Below are 18,092 nucleotides of genomic sequence, written 5' to 3'. Positions count from 1 at the left end.
TGCGATACTTGCATCCTACTTATTAATTTAAATTGTTTAAATCATATCAAAATTTGGTAAAGAAACTTTTAAAAAAAAGAAAGGTTAAACTTCATTTACTTGACTGTTAAATGAGAATTTAAAATTTTGGAATAATTGTCCCTTAATAAATCTTGAATTGGTTGTTTAATGTGTTTTCTCTTTTGTGGAGCGGGCTGAATGCCTCAGCAGGTTAAATAGATGCATCTATGGTTCGTACCGTTCGACCCTCGGCAGTGCACAGTTTAAATATTATGTTGGATCGGGTCGTACGATCTCGGCATGATTTGCGCATGTTTGAATTGGTTGCTTTGAAATTTATGATAATTGATATTGCTTCAATGGCCTGAGATACAAATTGTTAAACGATGAAAAAATAAATTTGAAAATTTCTTATTAACAAAGAATTATTCACTTATTTCATGATATTGAGCTTATAGCCGTTCTACGTAATCCATGCTAAATTATATAATTGGTATTTTATTTATAGCCCATAGTAAGTGTCAGAGTCGACCCCTCGTCACTACTTCTTCGAAGTTAGGCGGGAAACTTACTAGGTATGCATTGATTTACGTTCTCATACTACACTTGCTACATATTTTTGTGCATACGCATATATGCCTAGTGGCCTTGTAGGCGTGGAGACGCGGTTATTGCGGGGACTTAGGTGAGCTGCATTTCACGTTATGAGTCCGCAGCCAGCAGAATCTCCTTCAGAGTATTTATATTTTCCTATCCAATTTGTATTCCGGACAGATGTTGTATTTTATTTTACATTCTTAGTTGAGGCTCATGCACTTGTGATACCGGATTTTGGGGTGATTAGGGGTTATCTTATATTTAAGTTGTGAAAAATATTATTATCTACACTGTAAATTCTATTTTTTATTATTTAATTGAAGAAAATATAATTTCAAAAATATTAAAATGAGAACCAAATTAAGTATTTATATTTTGCTTGCTTGACAGCGGGATCCGGCGCCATCACGGCCTTTAATGTATTTTGGATCGTGACAGAAGGTAATTTTAATTTTTAGTATAAGAATATTATAGGATGGTATTTAAGTAAGGGGTAATTTGGTCATTTAATTTTAAAGGATAGTTTAGTAAAATAACTGTACCTAAAAGTTTTCACACTTATTATATAGTATAATAATAACGTTATCCCAAAATATTTTACATGAAATTTGAATCATAAAATGCTAAAATGTTAACTGTATATATATTTTAGAACTTTCATTGAGCTATAAAATAAAAATCAAAGCATACGATGTAAAGCTAGTTATTTGAAGTTAGAAAATTTTATAAAGGCGAAATAGCCTAGTAAACACTTGTACTTATTCATATTTGTTATTCTGGTCCCTATATTCAACAAAAATTCATCCAGGCACTTATAATTATTCAAAGTCGATATTTTAAACCCCTCTAACCATTGACCGGACATATGTGGCAACTTTATGGCTGAGTTGTACAAGATGCGTACATTTCACGCGTACAACGAGCATGAATATAATATTAAAAATAATTAACATAAGGGGGAGAAAAGAAAAAGTCAAAAGAAATTAAAAACAAAAACATACTACTCTTTATTTCTTATTTCACCCCCTCCTCCCTATTTTTTTCCATCTCTTTATCCCTCTCTCCTTGTCTTTCTTCCCCCAGCCGCTGCCCATTTTCTGTGTTTCTTCCACCCATCTCGTTCTTCCCCCAGCCCTTGCCCATTTCTTTTTTCTGTTTTTCTAAATATTTTTGATAGATCTGAGTTCCTTTGTCATTGTTTGTTTGCTTTGTGAATGTTTGTTTTCGGTACAAAATCGATTAATTTGATTGATAGACATCTTTCTTTTTTTTTATTATTCTTGTACGATTGTTGTTATTTATAGATAAAGTTAAATTTACTAAAATATGATATAGTGTAATATTAGGAATCATTTTCTAGGAAGCAAGATTTTAATGGGGGAAGCACGGGATTTGAAGCTAGTAAAATCGTGAAGATGGATGTGAAGTGATGAGTGAAGGAATGAAGATGGACGAAAATGGCAAAAAGATGAACGGAATTGGGTGCTACTATGGTTGGGAAGCTGGGTTTTGGAAAGGAAGAATAACGGTGAATATAAGTTATTCCGGTAGAGATGGAATAAGGGTTCTTATTATGGATGAATTGGAAATCAAAGAGTGTACATGGGGTTTTGGTGGCCAGAAAAATTTTCACGTTATGTCAGTGCTGTTGGTGATAGCATAAGGAGAAGGTGAGGGTGAAGAAGAGAGAGAAAGAAAAACAAAAAGTTAAAAAAAGAAAAGAAAAAAAGATGAAAGACATAAGGATTATTTATTTATTTTATGTAAAAATTAAGAAAAAAGGTGATCTAGCATAATTTTATCTGACGTGGATTCTAGCATCATGCAATTGAGAGACATGCAGCTTAAAGAGGGGTTTAAAATATGGACTTTGAACGACTATAAGTGCCTGTATGAAATTTTGTTGAATATAGAGATCGGGATGACAAATGCGAATAAGTATAAATGTCTATGAGACTATTCTGCCTTTTATAAATGTTACCTCTACTTTATTGACGTAACTCGTACATTTACAAAATATGCATATAATTAAAACATCTACCTTTTAAATTAACAATTATGCATGAAAAATAGAAACAAATTAAATATACTTTTGATACCATCATGATCAACCCACTGCTTCAGTCATAAATTATATGATTCTTTATTCGCTTCAAACACATGAATATTAAAAAGAAATATATAATAAACTTTACATTCTAATTCCACTTGGTAAAATAAATTCTCTGTAAAATAATAAACTTGACAGTGAAATTTAATAGTCAAGTTCCTTTAACTGGATGAGAGCTCACAAACCAATAGCATACTTTATAAGACTTTAAATTTGATAATCAAGTTATACTTACCAATTTTTTATGTCTAATGTTTATCAGTGAAAAAGTTTTTATTACTTAGTACATGCCTTCTTAATAAGCTTCACCTGACAACAAAAATCTATGCATTTTTATAAAGATTAATGACCATGGTTTTGATAGGACGACTTTGATTCGTAACAAAAATCTCCTATTTTTATTTATTGATATCATGTGTTATTTTTTTAAAATTATCATGTGAAAAAGGTCACAAAATTAATATAACTATTGTAATTGACTACAAAATTGATTTTTTCCTAGATAACATACTTTGGGTGCACTCACATGAGCCTTTACCTCTATCGTTCATCATTCATTAAGTTTTCCTTTTTGATCAATTTTCTTTAAGATTTAAGAAAAAAGAAAACAAATTATACTTGAATAAGGTCAATAAAAAGATATTGTCTAATCAGGCGTAACAAAAAAATACGCAAAAAAATATACTCGCAGTGAATAATTTTTAAAAATAAAGAAACTCAGAGAGTTTTGTTCAATTAAATTTAAAAACAAAAAGAGAGAGAGATCAATTGATTTACCTGATAAGAAGATAGAAACTTTGATGAAGTGGTGAAGAAAAGACCATAAAAGAAGTAGAGATAACTTGGGTATGAAATTTTGGTAACAAAATAAGTAGCAAATTAGACAGCATTCCTTTTGCCAAAAATCATCTGGATTGTTGTGTGTGGACGTCTTTGTTGTTTATACAATATCTAAGCGAAAAGTATTTTGATCAGCTCTCAAAAAGTTTTTCATTCCCATTATGTGCACATCTCGACAAGGGTCCAAAGAAATAAAACAGCCTCTATTGAGTTAGAATTTAAAAAGTTATCATTGAGAGAGCAACAATAAAAGATAAACGGTAGAAAATTGCAAAAGTTAGCTATGAAGACATGAAAGTCCATAGAAATTCTAAAATATTAACTCTAGAAAACGTGTAGATTTATTAGTTTATAATTTATATGTATAGAATTTGCTTTCGTTATTTTTGTAAGAAATTATAAGATTTTTTTTAGGTATGTTAGAGTTTAACAAATTTAAAGAAAAAAACATTTAAGAGCATATATTAGAAAGTAAAATTTATCAAAATGTACTTGTTTTGTGTCACGACCCAAAATTCACTATATATCGTGATGGCACCTAACGCCACCAACGGGCAAGCCAACGGTGATTTATCAATTTAATTACTCATTTTATTATTTTCGAAAACATAGATTTTAATAAGGAAAGAGATTTACACTTCTAAATCCACGGGAACGTACAACATTTGTAGTTTATAAAAGAAATGGAAGGCGATAATAATAAACGAAATCGGAAGCATCAACTAGTATAACCCCAAAATCCGGTGTCACTAGTGCATGAGTATTTTCTAAGGAGTACAATAATAATACAACATATGTCCAGAATGTAAATAGATAGGATAAAATACATAGTACGATGGAGACTCGGTGGACTGCGATGCGTAGCTTGGAATGCATTTCACATAAAGTATCCTCAATAGGTGCGCCTACACGCCAAGATGATCACCAAATGAACCTATCAGATCCTGCACATTTAGTGCAGAAGTACAGCATGAGTACGTAAATCAATGCGTACCCAGTAAGTATCTAGCCTAACCCCGGAGAAGTAGTGACGAGGGGTCGACACACTTACTAAAGGTCCAATAAAAAAATATAATAAAACATAAGCAGATATGAAGCATACAGCAATGATGGGGTAAATCTGTAAGTTACATAATCTTTCAAATATTTTTTTTAGAGCATGAATTTCTAAATCTCGTATTCTACATTAATAGCTCATAAACGTCAAGTGCCAATATCAAATAAATAAGGAATACCATATAAAATATCGGGCATCGGTGAAAAGATTAGCTCGTGAATATTCGGACTACTAGCGATATAATGCACGATTATGCCGAGATCGTTCGACCCGATCCAGAATAATGTGTACACTGCCGAGAGTCGTGCAGCACAAACCATAGATGCATCTATATACTGCCGAGGCGTTCGGCCCGCTCCACAAAAAAGGAAGGAAGTTATCAAATTACGAGATACGTGCTTACAATACAGTATACGAGTACAAAATAAATATAATCTTTACCGTTTCTCAAATAACTTGCCTACAACTCAAAGTGCTAAGGCTCGGCCTAGTATACATGTAACGACCTGGCCGGTCGTTTTGAGAATAAAAGTCTCGTTTGGTGGTATAAGGCCCTGAGCAGCTTTGTTTTATGTATATTTACTTGTGCGCGTGGTTGAATTCAGTTATCGGATGATTCGGAAGAAGAAGGAAAGGTAGTGAGAAACAAATCCATACAAGTAGCTCAATCCTACTCATAGTAGGAAGGAGCCGACTATGATGAAACCTTTGCACCGGTAGCACTGTTAGAATTTAGCTTGTTTTGGAATACCCACTTTGTTCCGACTACAGTAGCATTTGCTGGCTTAGGTACTAATTCACAAATTTAATTTTTGTCGAATTGATCAAGTTCGTCCCGCATTGCTTGTATCATGCTGGAGTCTTTTAGGGCTTCATCAACTTTCTTTGGGTCTACTTGAGAGATGAGTGCAATAGTTGCTTTCTTTTTGAGAGACCCTCTGATTTTCATCCCTTCGTTTGGATCCTCTTTAATGAACTTTTGAGGATATTTAGGTTCGCTTCTCCATTCATTTGGTAGGGTTCCAACTGCATAAGTAGTTGACTCCTTTTGTGGTTCAGCAGGATTGTTCACATGATCACTAGTTGACTCTGTGACTATGATTGGGGTATCAGTCAACTTTTGTGGCTTGTTTGTCTATTATACTTCTTGGCTGGTATCTTCATCACCTGCAATGATTCCTTTCTCGGACATAGAGTTATTTTCATTAAATATAACATGCACTGATTCTTCTACAGATAAGGTATGTTTGTTGTAAACCCTAAATGATCTTCTATTAATTGAATAACCAAGAAAAATATCTTCATCACTCCTTGGATCAAATTTTCCACGGTTATACTTACCATTGTTGTGAATGAAACACTTACTTCTGAAAGGATGAAAGTAGCCAATATTAGGCCTATTACCTTTCCATAATTCATATGTAGTCTTCTTTAGAATAGGTCTTGTGAGGCACCTGTTGAGAATATGACATGTTGTACTAACTTCTTCTGCCCAAAAGTGATTTGGCAATGAACGTTCTAATATCATTGTTTTGGCCATATCTTGTAGAGTTTCATTCTTGCACTCAACTACCTCATTCTATTGGGGTGATCTTGGGGCTGAGAAGTTATGGGTATACCTTGCATACAGTATATTTCTGGATCGGGCCGTATGACCGCAACATATATCGTGCGTGATAATAATCGGAGCCTAATTATACTTGATATTAATTTATGACTTGAGCGGTTATAATTATTTAAATGACAAAATTGACTTGGAATTTATTATTGGTGAAAGAATTTTTGTTCACTGCTTGTTATTGAGTTCTATCTATTATTTACATAATCCATGCTTATTTAGAATTTCTATATTTTATTCATTGGCCCATAGTAAGTGTCGATGTCGACCCCTCGTCACTACTTCTTCGAGGTTAGACTAGATACTTACTGGGTATATGTTGTTTATGTACCCACGCTACACTTTTGCACTAATCGTGTAGGTTCTGAGGCAGGTGCATCTGGTAGTTATCCCGGCGTGCACCCCTGATATTTCGAGACTTCATGGTGAGCTGCTTTCCGAGTCCATCCTGCAGCACATGGAGTTTCTCTTTTACTTTTATTTTCTGTCTACTCCATTCGGACAGTAGCTTAGTATTTTGTATATTCTACTAGTAGCTCATACACTTGTGACACTAGGTCTTGGAAATTCTGCTAGTAGACACTTGATGATTTTTGAGTAATTATTTCACCACACATGTTCTTATAATTGTTTACACTTTATTTTATTAAATTTCTCACCTCTTATTTATTTAATAATTAAAATCAACTATTTCTAAATTATTAAAATAATAAATACATGGTTAGTACACCCTTGGCTTGCCTAGCGATGACGTTGGGCTCCATCACGTCCTGTAGAAAAATTGGGTCATGACATTGACTAAGTTCGTAATGTGTTTTGGGATGCGTTGGTATATTTAGTCAAGATCCCGGAGGCCTCTGGTGGATTCCGGATGGTTAACAGATCGAATTTTGGACTTAAGGAAAAGCTGGAGGATTCTGGTTGCTGGTGCAACTACTTCTGCGGAAGCTTCATCGCAAAAGCGGCCACGCAGAAGCAAGGTAGTAGACTACAGAAGCGGCTAGAAGGGAGCTGGGTAGAGCCCGCATGTGCGAAGGAATTCTCGCACCTGCATGACCACAGAAGGGGCCCGGGGGTCGCAGAAGCGGTAGGGAGTGAGGCAGGTTGGAGGCGCAGGTGCGAGGTTTGTGCCGCACCTGTGAGACTGCAGATGCGGAGGCAGGAGGGCTGAAGGGGGACCGTAGAAGCAGTATTTTTTGCCACACTTGCGGAACCGCAGAAGCGATCAAGTGGCCGCAGGTGCAATGAACGCCAGACAGAGGGCTTGGTTTTATACGGGATTTTGGCCCATTTTCTTTCATTTTTACTTCGTTGGGGTGATTTTGGAGAGTTTCAAGGGGAAATTTTTATCATCTATTGCAAGGTAAGCTATTCCCACCTATTGTGAGTTAAACACTTGGATTATGTACGGATTTTTACATGTGAATTAGTAGAAAATTGGGATTTTGGTAGAAAACATGGGAAATTAGTATTTTTGGATATTGACCACAAAATTGAACATGGAATTTGAAATAATTTATATATTTGAATTCATGATATTATGGGTAAAATTTATCTTCGAAAATGTTCGAAATCCGGGCACATGGGCCCGAGGGTTGTCTTTGTTGGCTTTTTGAACGGAGTTGGGAATCATTATAAATTGTTAAATTATACGTATTGGGGTATATTTTGATTGGTTTGCACGTTGTTTGACTAGTCTTGGAATGATGGCTATCGGTTCGAGGTATTAGAGAGACGTTGGAGCCGGTTTTGGAACTTCGGAGCGAGGTAAGTCTCCTGTCTAACCTTGTGAGGAAAAAACTACCCCTTAGGTGATATTTATTGTTATGTGAAACTAGTTATGGGTGCTACGTACACACGAGGTGACGAGAGTCCGTACGTAGCTAAAGCATATTTATGTCCGGGTAGACTTAGGACTTTATCATGTAATAATTGAATTTTTTGAACTCGTTCTGCTGGCTTAATTAATTAAAGTTATAACTGAAATTGATTTAGAAATAAATATATGTATACTAGGCCGAGCCTTAGCACTTTGAGTTGTGGGCGAGTTATTTGAGAAACGGTTAAGATTATATTTATTTTGTGCTCACGTATTGTATTGTAAGCACGTGTCTCGTAATTCGGTAACTTTCTTTCTTGTGGAGCGGGCCGAACGCCTCGTCAGTATATATATGTATCTATGGTTCATGCCGCACGACCTTTGGCAGTATACACATTATTCTGGATCGGGCCGAACGATCTCGGCAGAATCGTGCGTTATATCGCTAGTAGTCTGAATATTCACGAGCTAATCTTTCCACCGATGCCCGACATTTTATATGGTATTCCTTATTTATTTGATATTGTCACTTGACGTTTATGAGTTGTTAATGTAGAATACGAGATTTAGAAATTCATGCTCTAAAAGAAATATTTGGAAGATTATGTAACTTACAGATTTACCCCATCATTATCGTATGCTTCATATCTGCTTATATTTTATTATATTACTTTATTGGACCTTTAGTAAGTGTCGATGTCAATCCCTCGTCACTACTTCTCCGGGGTTAGGCTAGATACTTACTGGGTACGCGTTGATTTACCTACTCATGCTGCATTTCTGCACTAAATGTGTAGGATCTGACAGGTTCATTTGGTGATCACCTTGGCGCGTATACGCACCTGTTGAGGAGACTTTATATGAGCTGCATTCCAGGCTACGCATCGCAGTCCACCGAGTCTCCATTGTATTATTTATTTTATTCTGTCTTGTTACATTCGGGACAGATATTGTATTATTATTGTACTCCTTAGAAAAATAATTATGCACTTGTGACACCGAGTTTTGGAGGTTCCTACTGGTTGTTTGTTATCGTAGTTCACGTAATTATTATCATTTTACCTTGAAAATTCTATTTCATACCATTTAATTAATGGAGATTATGATTTCGAAAGTAATAAAATGAGTAAATAAATTGATAAATCAACGTTGGCTTGCCTGATGGCGGCATTAGGCACCATCACGACCTATAGTGGATTTTGGGTCGTGACAACTTGGTATCAAAGCGTTAGATTCACTTGGTTCTCACGAGTCATGAGCATGTCTAGTAGATTCTTGCGGATCGGTATGGAGATATCTGTACTTATGCCTTTATTTCCTTCTTAATTCCTCATCGAGCGATTTGATTCCTTTGAGGTTTATGCCTTTATTTCCTTCCTACTCATTCTTATACGATGTTGAACGCTCGTGTCAATTGGGCATCGAGGAGTTGCAGTGGTACTACAGACGTGGAGCAGGATGTTTCTCCCTGTGCATTTGAGCAAGTTATTATCGTCTTCTTGTGGAAGGATGTTCTGTCATCTCAACCTAGTATTAGTATTGCCTATGGTTTTGAGGTTGTGCACTGATTGTTATGATGTTCGTGCGATGCTATCTTATTTATGGATCGCGGCGATGAATGACTCGAAAGGAGGATTTCTCAATTCACGGCTTAGAGGTTCGGCATTTAATTTCGGCAGAGGAAAGGTAATTAGATTGGAATGTTCCGGCCTTGGTGGATGGAGTGACGAGACTTGATATTTTTGAGTATGGTGGAATTCTCATTTAGGATGTGGTCTCGTCGTCCTTGTTTGAACGCATTAAGGTTTGCCTGTATTATAGTCTTCTTCAATTTGCCTTCGGGGAAGGGTGTTGTGAAATGGTGCCTGAGAAGTGGTTGTCAGAGTTAGCGGAGTGTAGCGGTTTCAGAATCAAATTGGTATTTCTAATGTCAATGGATTGAGAAAGATGGTCTTCTAGGTGTCTTAGAGTTGGTAACAATTTATTAGTTCAGGTGCTGCAGAGATGGATTTTGATTTGAGGCAGCATTTGGGTAGCGAAGGATGAGGAAGGACATGGTGGAAGGTGTCTCGCGGTGGTTGAATTGCTAGTAGGTCAAATATGAAAAGCAGAGGTCGAGAAGTTGCTTAAAGGAGATGGTTTAACCGAAGTGGGAATGTCAGAGTAACATATGGATTCCGTGGTAGGATAGCCGCATGCCTTAAAAACATTTAGAGAAATTTGGGAATCATGGTGGACAATGACCAAGTCCATAAATGCCATTTGGGATGGTGGCTACTGCACTAAGGAAGGATTAATATGATAGAAAAAAGTTTCTTGGAATGAGGAGGGGTGTAAAAGCTTGATTATCGTTATGGGATGAGACTTGACTTCGAGTTTGGAATGTATTGTCGGACTTTCAGTTGATGTCAATAGGGAATGAACAGACTTTTACAGTTATGGACGAGCATGGGCTCAAGAGGGGTTTACTGATTTCGTGGTAGTTGTACCCTGTGCAACGTCGTTGGGTGATGTCAGTAGGGAATTCCACAGGTGGGCTATCTCCTGTGAGAAGGTTAGCGGTTGCGTGATTTTGATGAAGTTTCTATGAAGAGTTCTACTTACTATCCAGCGGAAGGTCGAACATGCAATTATGGATGATAACTTGGGATGTTTTATGGAAAGTTTAACAGGAGGTTTCGATAATTTTGCGGGTTAACGGTAAGAGATCATGGTGATTGAGAAGGATGAATCTTTATGAGTTCTAGATCTATGTGATTGTATCTTAAAGCTAAGTGGGGGAGCCCACCGTCTACGATTGGATCGCGTGGTTGTCTGCTTGTGCAGCTTCTGGTTATCGGTGCATTGCTGGATTATTTATGACTAAGAAAAGAAAACATTAGGGTAATTCGAGCAAAGGATTTGATGAATGTGTGCTATATTTCGCCTTATCAATTCATGCGCAGATGTTGAGGAGACTCAGAGTTTATGCTTCTGGTAGATGTGATGTATAAGAAAAAAGATAATTCATACGGTTGCTTCTTTGGGAGTGTTCATGTATTGACAGTGCAATAGAGTTTGGCTTATATTAGGGATCAAGTTAGAGTGGGTGACTCTCAATAGTGGTTCTAATGGGTTCGTTATGTGGCCGGAGATAGGGATTTTGCAGCAGAGTGTGAAGAATACTAGGGAGTTTTCTATGTTATCATCGGGTCTGCGGGTAGTATTGGAAAAATGGGAGAAACAATTTCGAATTCGCGGAAGGCCTTTCAGAATGGGTGTACCGGTTGGAGATACTATTGTGCGCATGAGGAAGGTATGAGATGGTTCGTGGGTATTGAGACGATGTGGTCGCGTGAAGTGGGTCACTCAAGAGGAGTGTTGTTGAGTTTCGTTATGATTCTTGAATGGTGCTACTATTTTTTCTAAGGCAAGTCAAGAGTGAATTGGAAGAAGTTGGTTTGGTTAGTAATGGTTGAATCAGCATGATTATGGCAATGATCAGTTCCTTCGGCATGTGAAGTTATACATGTGGTTTGTGGTTGTATGTGCGAGCTCGACATCCACCATAACTTGATTGATTTGGGAGGTATTTGATTCAAATAGCCTTGTGGTGTAAATGGATTCCAGAAGAGTCATGGCAGTTATATCACGACTTGAGGTTTATATTTTCTGCGGTTTAGGAATTCCGTTACGTGTTGCATTGGTTCTTCTTAAATGAGCTAAGTTAAAGGTTTCTAGCCAATGAAGTGTTTATTCTACTAGTAGTTAAGGGGTTATGATAAATTCTTGTATTCTCGCGTAACGGCATGCTAGGTGCAGTGAGCGGCATGGGAATTTGAAAGTTGAGGATCAAGGTTGCGGTTCGATGTTGACAAGAATGTCACAAGCTCGGATGAGCAGGGGAGAATTAAGATGTTCAGAGTAAGCTGGCATTTTCTTTAGCGTCACTTGAGAACGGCGTTCTGTGATGAGGCTTGGTGTATTGATTTGCGAATTCTTGATTTGCTTTACAAAATTAGTATGGTTGGTGGTATGGATGTGCGAACTTTTGTACCTAGGCGGAAGGTCGTGGGAGCGTACCCACGGGGAGATTTGTATAAGTGTGACATGTTAGTCACTTGATTGTTAAATATTGAAACCAAGTATGGGATTTTTGGTACTATCGTTAATGTGAGAGTCTATGCCTGGAAGGCGCTCTATTCCTTTGGTTGTGAACTATGAGAGTTTGGTTCGGAGTGGGCGGTTGCTCGTGTGTGTCATGAATGGAGCCATTGTGGATCCTTGGAAGGTTATTGGCCCAGTATGGTATGATCAGAATCGGTTTGAGGTTCGTTGGTGGGTATAATGTAAATGTGTTCATTCAACATAACATTTCTTACGGAGGAGTCATCGGGCATTGGATGTTATTTCCATCGTCAGCTATTCCGTATAATCTATATTGTGCCACGTGGGTCGTGAGACGACTTGATTATCCGCACATGTGTTGAGGTCCCGTGTAGCTTGAGGTGTTATATAAGCAGGATGGCTCTCGAGATGCAGGTCATTTATCGCACCTTAGTTGTTCTTGGGTTTCGTAGCGTATGGCGCTATCCGTCTTCCTAGGATTTGTATTATGCACTTGGCGTGCTTGTGGTCGATATTCGAGCATTTCGTAAGTATAAGCATTACGGCTTGATGTGTTTTTTCTTTTTAATTATTATGTGCGGATCGGGTGGCACCCCGCCACGGGTATATTATTGGATCGGGTTGCACGCCGCAATATTTTCATGTTTGGATCGGGTTGCATGTCGCAACAGAGTCATGTTGGATCGGGTTGCACGCCGCAACAGTGAGATGTTGAGTACGATTCCCTATATCTATTCTTGTGTATTTTATTTCTCATTCTCTGAGAAGGGTTCATAGCGTCTGTTCGACTGTCTTATTCGTTACGCGAGCTGGGAAGTTCCTTTCCAGAGTTCGTTTTTCCTTATGTATCATATTCGAGTTGTAGCTTGTTGGCACATCGATGGCGTCATATGGAATCTTGGGCAGTGTTTGAGGTGGCTTATTGCCTTGCAGCTTGTACTGGGTGAGACGAGATTATTGGGGCTAAAATCAGTGCAATGAGATCCATATAAAATATATTAAAGAACAAATATCGTTATTCAATACAGAATGAGGTAATGGTTCCTGTCAGGAGGAGAGACTCCACGATTTGTTGATTCGCTAGGTGGTTATAAGCTTCTACATATCTTTTCCGTTGTGGCAGTATTGTGAGAGTTGGAACAAGGCTTATATGTGTTATGAGGTATACTACGGACTTCGGGTCAGTAAAATTTCAACGGTTGTGCTTGGAGAAGGTTGCCTTGAGCAAATGAGTTATGCGGTGCATGATGCGAGGTCACCATGGATGCATGATCGTGTTTTGGTATAGTGTGTAGTGGTTGAAACAATGTTCGTATGTTAGAATCGGGTCTGGTAGAGAAATTCAGAGGTTGGAATTGAGGATCTTCAGTCTGACTCAAACTAATGTGTTCAACTGGATTGTGGTGGCATAGGTAGGTGCACAAGGTGTTAAACAGTGATTTTGGACAACTCCGGAGCAGTCTTTAGCACGTTCGAGGACGAAGGTATGTTTAAGTGGGGGAGAATATAATGACCCGACCAGTCATTTTGAGCTCTAGCGCGTCGTCCAGCGGTTTGAGGTCTTGAGTAACTTCACTTCAGGTATTATGACTTGTATGTGTGGTCGGAATTGAATTTCGGAAAGTTCGGAATTGATTTGGAAAGAAAATTCTAATTTCGGAAGCTTTAAGTTGGAAGAATTGACTAAGGTTTGACTTTTGAGTAAACAACCTCGGAATCAGGATTTGAAAATTCCAATACGTTCGTATGATGATTTCGGACTTGAGCTTATGTTCGGGTTGAGTATCGGATCAGCCGGGAGCATTTAGGTGCTTATTATGGAAGATTGGTATTTTGAAGGTTTAAGAATTTCTTAAGTTTGATTTGAAGTGAACTTTGATGTTATCGATGTCCGTTTGAGGTTCCAAGCCTTGGAATAGGTTCGTATTATGATTTATGACTTGTACGCAAAGTTTGGCGTCATTCCGGAATATTATGGTATGGTTTGGACGCGTTCGTCGAAGTTTGAAAGTTGAAGAAGGATTGCGATTGTCGATTCGTAGTTTCGATATTGTTTTGCGTGATTTGAGGCCTCGACTAAGTTTGTAATGTGTGTCGCACCCCATTTTCTCGCGAAAGCGGGCTTCGACATGTGACAACTCTTTTAAATGGGTATTAAAAGAGAAGAGTCACCACCTAACGTTTTTAAGGTGCGTTAGAGCACATATTTGTAAATAACTGTGTTTTAACTAGTCCGTGTCACCAAAGATTAGGTAAGGGTTCAAATTACTTCAAAGAGAAGGTGTTAGGTACTCTTCGAGATCCACAAATGTAGTTCCTGGCCGAATTTTAAACTATGTGGGATTATTGGGTTAAACTAGGTTGTAGGTTGCTGAGTTGTTAATTAATGTTAGGTGGTCAAGCTGGGGGGGGGGGGGGGAAGTTTTTAAGCTTAATGGATCAACTCCCGTGCAAAGTCTACTAAGACTTTTATAACCAAAAGTGCAATGGCTATTCGGGCAATTTGTGTATCATGTCCGCTACCCCTATTACTATCTTTAAGTTGTTACCTAAAGTGCACTAGTCATTTCTATATCGTGCCTTAATAAGCCTACCTGTCCCATTCCTATAATCCAGGAAGCATTGGACACTATCTAAAAGAAGTTCTAGACTCAAATAAAGCTAAGGTTACTACTTTTGATTTAGCTAAGCGTCACATAAGGCAAATAGGTAAAGAATCGACCATATAACATATAAGGCAAGAAATGACTCATGTTGGCCTCTGAATTAATTAAGTTGAGAGATGATAATTAAAGTAGTGAAATGAGCTCTTATAATAACTTTCTTGAATTGATACTACGCAACTCAAGTATAAGCATACAAGAATGAACATAATTATAAAATTACTAAAAATGTCGAATAGAAGAAAAAGTAGTTTGGATTAAAGTATAAAGTTACGTACTCTTTTATGTAAAGGTAGATAAAAAGAGGAATTGAAATAAGATACATGATTTGAAAATCGTATGCGAGAAAACTTACTTGTATACAAAGATTGTTACTAGCCCCCCAAGCCTTTAATAAATAAATAAAAATATTACAGGAAGGCTATACTTACTTAACAGTTATTGTTTTCATGAAATGAATCAAGAGTATTTTTTGTAAAACTAGTTTGACGACAGGTTTAAAACAATTAGCAATCTCCACTGTTAAAAGGAAATTGAATGCATTAAAAATCATTATTATCAGCATAATAACACAAACAGAAAATAACTTCTCCCTGTTACATAAATTCTATAAGCATGGTAATAATATTGAAAATGAAAGCATGACTTCAATGATTAGTAAAAATAGAAACAAACCACGATAGCAAATAGCACATAGCAGCAACAAGTGACAAACAAGTTCCAGCCCCTATCAACCCTTTTTTTGTAGCATTACAAGACCAACATTACAACACAAGCTAAACTAATGAGCTTCAGTCGCCAAGTAAATTCCAACACAATAATCCTTTTAAACTTTCCCCTTCCCAGGCAACTCCAAATTCTCTCCCAATGCTCGAATTAGGCCATCCTTCAAGTAATTGGTTTAAACTGTTTGCAGTTTAGTCATGTAAATAACCTGTTGAGAAATACGACTCGATAGTCTGTAACACAAACAAAATCGTTGACTTCTCTTACTATTAGTTACTAAATTAAATAGAGTATCTCTAGTGTTCAAATCAGATAAACAATTATTCAAATTAAATAAAGGGCAAGCATTATGGGATAGCAAGTTATCTGGATGTTTTATCCATAGACTGGATATCTAGATGAATTAAAATCCTAAGGACATGGTCTCTATGTGTTTGCGAACATCCTGGAAGTAATGGTATAGCCAACAAAGCAAACAAATATAACTCTTAGCTTTCCGACATACTATCCACAACTGGACATGTATGTCATTTAATCCTAAACATGGTGTCTAAGTGACAAAACAAGTGCATTGATTTCGGCAAGGTAGTTTTAAACATATAAGACCGGCAAACAACCTTAAGGTTTAACGGATGAAGTTTTAACAATCCAATGTCGCCTTTTATTAACTAAGAAATACTTACTGAAATGATATCCATGCAACATGAATTCAGCTATATTCAAAGAGTGACGATCATGGAACTTACAAATATCATTCGAAGTCTTTTAGGCAGAATTCCTAAACTAAATCGAAGATAAGTTGATGCTACTCTTATTTATCCAATCTTTAATCCTAATTACAAGAAATGATTTCCTGGTTACCAGAATGCCAGAACAAATCCTAAAGACCTTTATAGTTAGGTTGTCTCATATTCAAAACATCACACGCAAAGTCAAAAGATCAAAAACACACCTGGATTTGAGAGGCGTACCTGGTTATTATATGGGCATAATTTCAATAGAGTGCCGCATGGCACTCGGCATGGCCAAGAAAATACAGAACACACAAATAGAGTAAAGAAAACAAAAGCTGAAGAGGAGGACTAGTCTATTCTAACAATAACTAACACGTAAAGGAATCACTAATGCGTCGTTCAGGAAACTAACCTGTTCGAAAGCGGAACAACAATATAATAAGAAGATTAGAAATCCAGTAACTTCAATAACAACAAATAAGCCCAAATACTCTCCGGAGTGTGCATAATGAAGAACCAATACTCGAACTCGATACGTCCAGGTTGTATCAAACGAATATCAAAACTAGAACTTTGTATTTGGACAAATATAAAGATTAAAGCTCTGCCTCGATTTGTACTCGGAAGAACAGAGGAGCAATAAAAGTAAAAGAATAGCTATAGTAGTAGTGAAAACCATCCTCCTTAAGTGCATAGAACTAGTCAGTATTTATAATAGCGAATTAGCCTTAGGGCGTGTCACTATAATGGAAAAGATTCATAAAACTAGATATCAAATAAAGAAAGGTTCAGATTTTTTTTAAAAATATCAAAATTCCCGTTAAGCAAGGATTCGGGGACTGAAGCGAAATTGGAGTATTCGAACTAAAAAATGAACCGTTGGTGATTAATTTTGGCAGAAAAAGATTATGATTATGGGAAAACTTCGCTTTACATAATCGAAAAAATCAGAACAAAATATTGATAATTCAATTTTCAAAACTCAATCCAATCGATAAGAGAAAATGAAAAATAGGTGAAGTGCTTGCCTCAAAACCTGTCCATATTCATCTAACTAATTTGAACATGCGGATGCCGATATGGAAAGAAAAGCATGCAAACCTTCACTCACGACAGGGATTTAGACCAAAACTGAAACTAAAATCTCGGTTCTCAATCACAATTTCTTTACAGATTTGAAGAGGAAAAGAATTGAGGAAAGAAAGTTAAAAAGAATATTTTAAAAAAGGAAACAAATCAAAGAATTGGGGAAAGGTGTTGGCGAGTTGCTGGCGAAATCGTAGGGGAAGACGATGGTTGCATTTTGGGATTTTTTAGGAAAAGGAAAAGTTAACTGTTTGAAGGCTAAAGGTTATTAGGGGAATTGGGCTTTGCCGCTTTGGATGTTTGCTGGCAAGGTGAATTTGATTGGGTCTGGGGTTCTAATTGGGTTGGGATTTGATGGTGGAGTGGGTTTTGGGCTTAATTGATTTTTGGATTAGGTGTGAGATTGATAATTGAGATACTATTAAATTAAAATGTCATAGTAATGATAATTAATAAATAAAAAATGAGATACAAGAGGTTGAAAAATAAATATTATATTATATTATATTATATAAACAGTTGAACAAGCTAAAAATAAATTGTAAATATTTATATTTTTGAAAGTTGCTAATACTTAGTAAAACTATTTATAATAATAAAGTTGTAGCACTTATAATAATACATAAAAATGCTACAAATATTATTATAACTCTTAAATAGAATAGTATCTCATTAGAATAATATGGAGTAAAGATGGACAAAATTGGATGTCAACAATGTGTTTTGGGACGCGTT

General features: G+C 36.7%; 1 long non-coding RNA gene across 1 annotated transcript; it reads right to left on the bottom strand.

Moving 5' to 3' along the window:
- Positions 1 to 15,407: 15,407 nt before the first annotated feature.
- On the bottom strand, positions 15,408 to 17,604 carry LOC107796955 (uncharacterized). The gene is made up of 2 exons (XR_001650556.2): positions 16,684 to 17,604; positions 15,408 to 15,770 (listed from the first exon to the last, which is right to left on the bottom strand). It is a non-coding gene; the product is annotated as an uncharacterized LOC107796955 (long non-coding RNA).
- Positions 17,605 to 18,092: the final 488 nt, after the last annotated feature.

The sequence above is a fragment of the Nicotiana tabacum genome, chromosome 4, assembly GCF_000715075.1.
Source record: "Nicotiana tabacum cultivar K326 chromosome 4, ASM71507v2, whole genome shotgun sequence".
In the NCBI taxonomy this organism is placed as follows: domain Eukaryota; kingdom Viridiplantae; phylum Streptophyta; class Magnoliopsida; order Solanales; family Solanaceae; genus Nicotiana; species Nicotiana tabacum.
Note: the sequence above shows the minus strand (reverse complement) of the source record. Positions and strands in the feature narration are given on the sequence as shown.